This window comes from Engraulis encrasicolus, chromosome 18, assembly GCF_034702125.1.
Source record: "Engraulis encrasicolus isolate BLACKSEA-1 chromosome 18, IST_EnEncr_1.0, whole genome shotgun sequence".
Lineage (NCBI taxonomy): Eukaryota > Metazoa > Chordata > Actinopteri > Clupeiformes > Engraulidae > Engraulis > Engraulis encrasicolus.
This window is the reverse complement of record NC_085874.1, coordinates 21908581-21917516: the sequence shown is the minus strand read 5'-3', so window position 1 is coordinate 21917516 and position 8936 is coordinate 21908581. Positions and strand designations below refer to the sequence as shown.

At 41.0% G+C, this 8936-nt stretch overlaps 1 long non-coding RNA gene across 1 annotated transcript; it reads right to left on the bottom strand.

Annotated features, from left to right (window-relative positions):
* Positions 1-1091: 1091 nt before the first annotated feature.
* On the bottom strand, positions 1092-2397 carry LOC134468511 (uncharacterized). The gene is made up of 3 exons (XR_010038822.1): positions 2016-2397; positions 1228-1286; positions 1092-1119 (listed from the first exon to the last, which is right to left on the bottom strand). It is a non-coding gene; the product is annotated as an uncharacterized LOC134468511 (long non-coding RNA).
* Between the last annotated feature and the right edge of the window lie 6539 nt (positions 2398-8936).

Genomic DNA, 8936 nt, shown 5'->3' with positions numbered 1-8936 from the left:
GGCTAATAGGGCAACTGATATAGGCCTACTTTCAATGTCTCAGTAATCCATTTCATGAATATAATGAAAAACATTTTTCAGTAAATTAAAATATTGTTCATGAAGAAAACCTTACCAAGTATTCCATGCTATATTCATATGTTCAATAAGTTAATACATTTCAATTTATTGTCCTGAACAGATTCATGATCCAGTTTCCACCAACCCATCGTTCTCCATCTGGTGTTCTCCATCTGGCGAAAGATGATCCTATCTGTAAACAAGTTTTCCACTGTTCTTTGTAAAATATACATCACAATAATAGAAGAAAAATGCATCACAATGTGTTGAAATAAATTATATTTTATTTACAACAATTTCCCTGTCATTATTGAAATGAAATAATAATATGTACGACACCATTTTTTTCTGATAATTACACAGCCATGACACCGAGACATGTGCTCCATTGACTGTTATTTAGATGTGGTCTTTCAGTCTTTAGGGAATCTACTTCGGTGCTTCTTTCCAGAGACCTTTTGAGGAGGTTTGGCTTAGAGGAAATGTTCTGGAGCTGTAAACTGTGGTTGGTCATCAGATGCGTGTTTCTCCTCTCTTCTTTTCCTCCAGAGCCCCCTGTAAAGACATGCCAGTATTGAAACTGAGGAAAAAGCCGGCACAGCCTTGTGTTAGGTTGGATATTGTAGTTACTTCAAATTTGACACAGCAATATTTCTCATAGGAAACCTTTGGACCATACGGCCTTGTCACAAGATAAATAAGATGTAATGAAAACTATTTTCAGTCAAAACCCAATTTTGACAATGTGTGGTTACTACACTTTTCCTTTGTACAGCAGAATAGACAACTGCATTATTCTGGAAATGCATATCCAAAATCACATCAATAATGCTGTTGCAGTTTCTCCTAAGAGATGTCTTTATGTCACATACCGGTATGTTTGAACTGAGTCAACTGCTGCAGAACTTTCAGAAGTCATTTATCCTCCATGATTGCCTGTAGACGCTGGGACTGGGGTTGAATCCAATTCCTCTTCAGTTAGTCATCCAGGCTTAGATGATCCTCATGTTCTTCCCATTCATGTTCCCCAAGTAGTGAAGTCCACCGCTGCACAATTTGCTATAAAACAGTGCATTGTTACTTATACGACAGGTATTGCTTGACATTATCAACATAACATTATCAGAAATTGTGCATTGCAGTGACATGTATTTCTTGTGTGATTACCTCTGCACTTCCTCCACCAGTGAAGCAGGAAAACCAACAGCCTCAGCAGCACCAACAGCCTGCAATATAGTATAATAAATCATAAATATTCAATTATCAATTGACAACACTTCTTAGGCACTAGGTGTGCATTTATGCCTACATCTTTAGAAAACAAACTCACACAGAGAAGGAGGAGCAACATTCCCAAAACATATGAGTGCATAGGTGCAGCCAGACAATCAGTTCTCTGCTCAGTCATGGGGAGGGGTGGCATGCATCTGTTTACTCCACAGATACTGGCTCCCTCATCAGGCGTACAAATTAATAAGTACGCTGAGCACGTGATATTTCATGACGTGATTTCAGTGAAGGGGGAGAAATGCTTTTGTTTACTCAACATATGGCTCCCTCATAAAAGCTACAAAATAATAATGCTTCATTTCGTACCACCCAAGCTTCTATTCGAGTAGGCTGCAGAGCATTCAATTGGTCATGGCCATTGTGCTGGTTTCCTGTTTTACTGCTGCTGATACTTGCACAACGAAAATGAAATGACAGGTCTACAAGTCGTACGTCTTTCATCATTGTACAACACAGAGCGAATGCATTATCACTAGCCTACAATATTAGGATGGATGGCACTAAAGTTTGGGCATAATAACAGTGATGGTCCGCATTGTGTGTATTTTGAAAGCCCTTTGAGACAACTTTATGTGATGCTGCGTAATTATGTTGTATTGTTGAAGGCTACACATTTAGGACCTACTACTGATACCATGCAGAGATTTGGGCTTGTAGTTACTGACCTGGTTTCTGACCATCCAATTCCTCGCCTCCGGTCTCGGACGTCTTTTCCAGTTGATTTTTGGCACATGGTCTCTTGATCAAAGCCCTCCTTACATAGATCCACGTTCTTTGCCTACATCCCCGCCAGTCACACAGGCAGACATCAACAGAATTACGTCCAGGTTCTCCATTCGCTCTGTGATCAATAACTCCCATTCTACCGAATTACATAACAAAATACATAAATGCTGCTTCTGTCCTTTTGTCTGTATTGTCCTTGCTAACAAAAAAGAGGTTGAAATGAAAAGATTAGATGGTGTTTGCCAGCAAAAACGAGTGTGTGAAGCAGTAGCTACTAGCTTCCTCAAAGACAGCAATATTCTTCTTCTCTCTAGTCCTCACAAAAATACCTCATTATCGCCACCTAGTGGCTGGATGTCTATATGCTATTATTCAACGTCTGGGAAAAAGTAGTTCCATCAACTGCTAAACAACGGTTTGAAGGCATATTTCGTGGCGATTTTTGGGTCAATTTATCGCTGTTCACCACTGACCACACGGTGAGTTCCATGTCTTTTCAAACGAAAGTGTAATGCTATTTTGTGATCGATTGCTTGAGTGCACCATTGGAGTCAATGTACAGGTGGGGGGGCTGCAGTATTGAATACCAAAATACTCCGTTCAGCACCAAATGTCAAAATTGTGATGAGAACATGTCTAATTCACCCCAGAAGTCACACAAACAGGGCTTAATGTCTAAAATAGCGAACTACCACTTTAAATCAAACGGAACACTTCAGGCACCATGGGCAGGTAATGTACGCAGGCAAGACAAAGTCCAATTTCCAGGCAAAGTTCTTGAGTTGATGGTGGTTTATTTTATTCCAGTTGAGCAAACACATGGCATCTCTTGCTCTGGTAAAAAAACATATGCCCATCACCCAGGTGCCTACACAGATCACCACCTACTTCCTACCTATATACAGGTGTACCTGTGCCCACTATCGCCCCCAAGTGTTCAAATGATATATCGGTAAATAAATCAAAGAAAAATGACTAAAGCTATAAAGCAAAGCAAATAACTAAAGAAGTAGGGTTATCATTTATTATTAAAATTACCACATTACTAAAATACTAATAACTAATCATAAAAACAATAAACAAATTAACCATTAACTTTAACATTACTTAAAAAGAATAGTATAGCTCCAACATTCCGGCCCCTAATTGGGCATTATCACAATTACTGAATTATGAAAAGAGGAGCTATACACTAAGCACTAACTAACTACATCAAGCACAAGTGTCTTCTTGCTGCACCTACAAAGAAAAGAGATGTTAATCAGAGAGAGAGAGAGAGAGAGAGAGAGAGAGAGAGAGAGAGAGAGAGAGAGATGACCAAATGGCCAAGTCAGTCCACTCCAGCCTCCAGCAGCAGGCACAGCTTCGTCACAGGCCTCTCCAGGACACCGGTCTTCATTTTGAAGTGCACGGAGCACGCATGGCCCATCGCATCTGCTCTCACTTCCAGGACTCTCCCCATCATCCAGCCTTCTCTCGGTGCTGTAGCATGTGCCATGAGAACAATGTCTCCAGGTACAAGGTTTCTTCTTTCTGTCCACTTCTGTCTCTGAGTGAATGGAGCTTCATCTGTCAACACCCTCTCAGCAGGCGAGTCTAGGAGTAAGGCAAGTCTTGTTCTAGGAGCTTTCCTCTGTTGAGTCTGGTCTCTTTTGATCTCCGGGTCAGCAGCAGGAATCAACTGAAGGCCATCATCCAATACAGGCCACTGCTCCTTGGACTTGTAGAGAAATTCAGGTCCCTCCATCCAGCTCCCCTGATCGACATCAGTTGCCTCTTTGATGACTGCAATTCTTTCCAATTTGGGCAGTAGCTCATTCTGCAGCTTGAGGTCTACTCTTGACATTTCAATCTGCTCCTCTGATGCTCTTTCGGTGAGGTCATGGTGATGCTGTTTTACAGGAATTCCTTGCAGGTGTTCAACAGAGATGTAATTTGCTGCTACAGAAGAATAGCCACGTTTGCTTCTGCAGCTGCCACCATTATAGACTAACCAACCAACCCGAGTTCGGGTGGCGTACGGGCCGTCATTCTGGCTGTTTATCACCTGCCAAGGCTCCAAGATTTTAGATGCATCAGTTCCTATCAACAGTTCAACATCTGCATGAATGTCATGAAGTTTTACATCTTTAAGATAAGGCCATTGAGCAATGTCAGCTTGTCTGGGAATGTTAAGTGTAGACACGGGCATACTCTTTTGAGTTAAAACATCAGGAAGCTCTATAAAATCTTCAGCATCCATGCCAGACACCTCCAGCCCTGACAGTATGTGAGCATCGACAACTTTCTGTTGGCCCATAGTTTTTAGAAGAATGTTTGTCTTCTCACCTCGCAGCTTCAGCTTTCTTGCCATGTTTTCTGTGCAGAACGTTCCAGAACTGCCAGGATCAAGAAACGCATATGTCTCTGTGGTCTTGTTGGTCAGTTTGCTTCTGACTTTCACAGCAACAATGGAAAAGGTGGAGTGTTCTACTCCGGCCCCGATATGGCTACATGTCTGAGAGGGCACATTTGAATCGGTTGAAGGGTTGACAGATGTACCTGTATTCTGTTTTTCTATGTGAAGGACTCCGGGGTGTTTCTTGTGACATACATGGCAATTCAAACGTCTCCGACAGTTTTTGCTTATATGGCCTATTCTGAGGCAACCGAAACAAATGCCCTTGTTCTTGATGAAGTTTATTTTGTCACTGTGTTCTTTGGCTTTAAACTCTGAGCACTGATTCAATGTGTGGTTGTTCTGCAGGCAAAACAGGCAGCTATGAAAGGAGTTGGTGTTATTCATTGCATGTCCTGAAGGCTGCGCCATAGAGTCTTGGCTGACAGGAGTTACATTTGTGGCAAAACTGCTTTCCTTTCTCTCACTAAGCTGACTGCGGCTGGATGCTTTGGTGTGAGAAGAGGGGTAAGGATCTTGAATATTTCCAAAAACTGGATCTAATGCTATTTTGACTTGCTTCTCAATAAAATTCACAAGATCATTAAACATGGCTCTATATCCTCTTTTTTCCAACAGATCACATGCAACATTCCTCCATTTCTCTCTTAAATTGTAAGGAAGTTTCAGGATAATGCTCCGCATGTTAGACGGTATGTCCAATTCACTCAAGTACATCACTTGTTCCATCATGTTCGAACATCCTCTGAGAAATAAAGACAGTGCTTGCAATCCTTTCACATCTTCACGTTTTACTGGAGTCCAGTTCATTATTTTCTCCATGTAAGCAGATGCAATTTTGTGTTCATCTCCAAAGTGCTGTGCAAGAAGACTTTTGGCTCTTTGATAGCCTTGATCTGGGGGAAGATGTTGGCAACTCTGCACAAGGTCCCTTGGATGCCCCCTGGTGTACTGTTCAAGGAAGTGCAAACAGTCAATCGCATTGTCCGTCTTCATTTCCACTCCATTTTCAAAGGCCCTAATAAATGACTGATATTGGAGAGGATCTCCATCAAAGACAGGGAGATTTCGTGCAGGCAGAGTTGATGATACATTCTGCTGAACTAATAATGCAGTGATTTCATTTTGTTTTTGCATAATGTTCACCACATCAATTTTGTTATTTCCAGTTTGAGTTTGGGAATTTAAATTGTTTCCTGTTTGATGTCCGAGGAGAGCAGCGCGTCTTACTTGTGGCGGCATTACATTCATTTGCGCAGCAGGTCTTTGCTTTGGTCTGACTACTGGTGCAGCAGGGAAGGCAAGGATATTTGCATGAGGAACAAAGTCGCTGTCTTGGGGATTTAGTCCGGTGGAGTTTTGGGCTTTACTCTTTTTCAAATAAGAGTTCATTCCATCTGATCGTTTTGAACCACACTGAGATGTTTTACTTTCTAATACCTCAAGCTTTGCTGTATTTGCTGCCAAGTCTGTTTCCAGCTCCAATTGTTCCTTTTCCCTGCGTAATTTTTCTGTTTCTCGTCGTAACCTTTCCTCTTGCAATTCAATTTCATGTTTCTTTTTCAGCAGCTCAGAGCGTTTCAAAAGAGCCATTCTCTCGGATTCCGCCTTTGCGCGCGCCTTGGATGAAGAGGTTGATGCGCCTGTTGCGCGTGATTTTGCATTACTAGATTTTACACTCAACACATTTGAAATGCTGTCTTCGGGATTTATCCCATCATCAAGACAGTCTGTGGCATGAGGCTCTTTTGGCTGAGAGTATGATTTACCACTTTTAGACAGCCACTCCTTTATCTCCTCAGTAAATGCTTGACATGATATGATTTTATCCTCAAAGTTTTTGATGTTGCTGTTAAGTGTTGGGTCATTCTCTGGTAGAGGCAATTCCATGAATGTCTCGTGTACTTCAAGCGCCTCCTCGTAGCACTGAATGAACAAGGCAAGCTGCGCGTTCACGGCATCTGATTTTCCACCTGACTCAATTAGGCCGCGGATTTTATCCATAAACCTTTTAGCTTGCTTAATTTTTGCTGATCGATTTTCTTGACAAGTCTGTATGTAAAAGCATATTCCTTTAGGTGTTAATTTAATCGACCGTTTTGATTCAGGCCTTTCCAATCCGGATTTCGCTTCTGCGTCGGACATTTTGCCACAAACTTATAATTTTGAATAAAGTTCTGAATGCGGAAATTGTAACGATCAGAAAGTGCCAAATTTTATCGTAAGCAGTGTTCTTATAAAACAAGCAAGTCCTCTTCACCGACACAGGTTGTGAATGCAGGCTTCTTATCATGCCTTTTTATGAATGGGGGCGGTCAGGCGCATAAATCAAACAAAACTTGCAGCAGGCAAGGCAGCCCGTTTTAACTGTTTTTAAAAGTCCAAACAACTTTTCAATTTAATTATTTTTCACCGTTTTCCTATACGGCTTTTAACTCTTCAGCAGTGCACATACCAAGAGTTCTTTGTTCTGGGCAAGGCCTTCCTCCCTCACGCCAACAAACAATCCATGAAAGATGAACTCACAAATCCTTTTTCCATCGGATATTCCAATAATGTCCGAGATCCAGATCCAAGGAAAGTTTTCTTTAATCCATAGGCGCAGACTTTTCCTTGAGCCAGTTCTTAGTTGGGTAGGTTTTTTACTTGTGTAGTGGCCGTTTGTCAAACAAAATCAAATTAAACTTAAATCAAACGGAACACTTCAGGCACCATGGGCAGGTAATGTACGCAGGCAAGACAAAGTCCAATTTCCAGGCAAAGTTCTTGAGTTGATGGTGGTTTATTTTATTCCAGTTGAGCAAACACATGGCATCTCTCGCTCTGGTAAAAAACCATATGCCCATCACCCAGGTGCCTACACAGATCACCACCTACTTCCTACCTATATACAGGTGTACCTGTGCCCACTATCGCCCCCAAGTGTTCAAATGATATATCGGTAAATAAATCAAAGAAAAATGACTAAAGCTATAAAGCAAAGCAAATAACTAAAGAAGTAGGATTATCATTTATTATTAAAATTACCACATTACTAAAATACTAATAACTAATCATAAAAACAATAAACAAATTAACCATTAACTTTAACATTACTTAAAAAGAATAGTATAGCTCCAACACATACCATTGAGTAGATTGGCCAAACTGATCATGTAATAAGGCCAGAAAGGCGCTTGTGCTAATTTATGCTAATAAAAATACACATACAGTAGTGCCATAATAACATACAATAGTGTGCTCCCCCTACAAAAAAGTGAGGGAAAAAACAAGTGATCCTCAAACTTAAATACCTAACTGAAGTTAGCATAAACCATGAAATCTTTCGATTGCATAAAGTAAACTCCTGAAAATAAGAACCTCACTCACTTTCCACATACACTGTACTACAGCACCTCAAGTCTCTACCTTAATTCTATGTCTTTGGCATGGCAATAGATGTAGCTCATCTACTTCATATAGTAGGGCCATGGGTAGAAATAATTGAAACAGGTAAGGTTTCTGGTGAGTAAATCACCCAAAAACGTTTTTAAAATCAGCTCATCAAGGCATAAAATGTGTCTACCCTTGACACTAACAGGAATTTTGAATCTGATTCATCTGATTCTGAATCTGAGGCATTTATAAATGTCACAAATGACTTCAGTATCCTCCAAAACCACACCAAGATGGTGTAGATTGGTCAAACTGATCCTGTAATAAGGCCATAAAGGCGATTATGCTAATTTTATGCTAATTATGCTAATAAAAAAATTGCTCAACATTTACAAAGTAGCATCCGGCAGTTTCTATGTACTGGGGACCTATACTATACATTTTCATCAAAAAACTTTGGGGTTGTTTAGGGCAGTGGTTCCCAACCTATGGGTCAGGACCCCCCTTATGGGTCGCCAAAGATCCACAGGGGGTCGCGGAGCCCTCTTGAATTTAAGGGGTTTTGTTTTAAATAGCCTATATATAGCCCATGTTGAATAAAAGACAAAGCATTTAACTAATAAATGCATAGACGCAACAAATTGTAAGTGCTACATTAAACATTTATTCTATATTTGACCAAAGACGAATTGAGGAATAAAATAACTAAAATAAGTTTTCGCAGGAAACGGAGGGCATCTTGTGACTCCGTCGTGCGGGCGCTCGCGTGGTTGGGTCACCAAAGCTTACAATAGTAAGAACATGGGTCCCTTAAGAAAAAGGTTGGGAACCACTGGTTTAGGTGATGGTTCTTGCTAGAGTTCTCAACGGGCCTGAAAATGTCAACCCGACCCTACCCGGCCCGTGGCTTTTAAAGCCTGAGCCCTATGTTACCCGACACATCACTTGGAATTATCTAACCGAACCCGGCCCGAAGCCCGAAGTCGGGGGTCAGTTTCCCCACGTTATCCTATGGAGAATGACGGGTTGTGGTAGGTCTTTAAGGGCACTTATGTGCAGTAAATTGCATAATCCACTTAAAAACCTA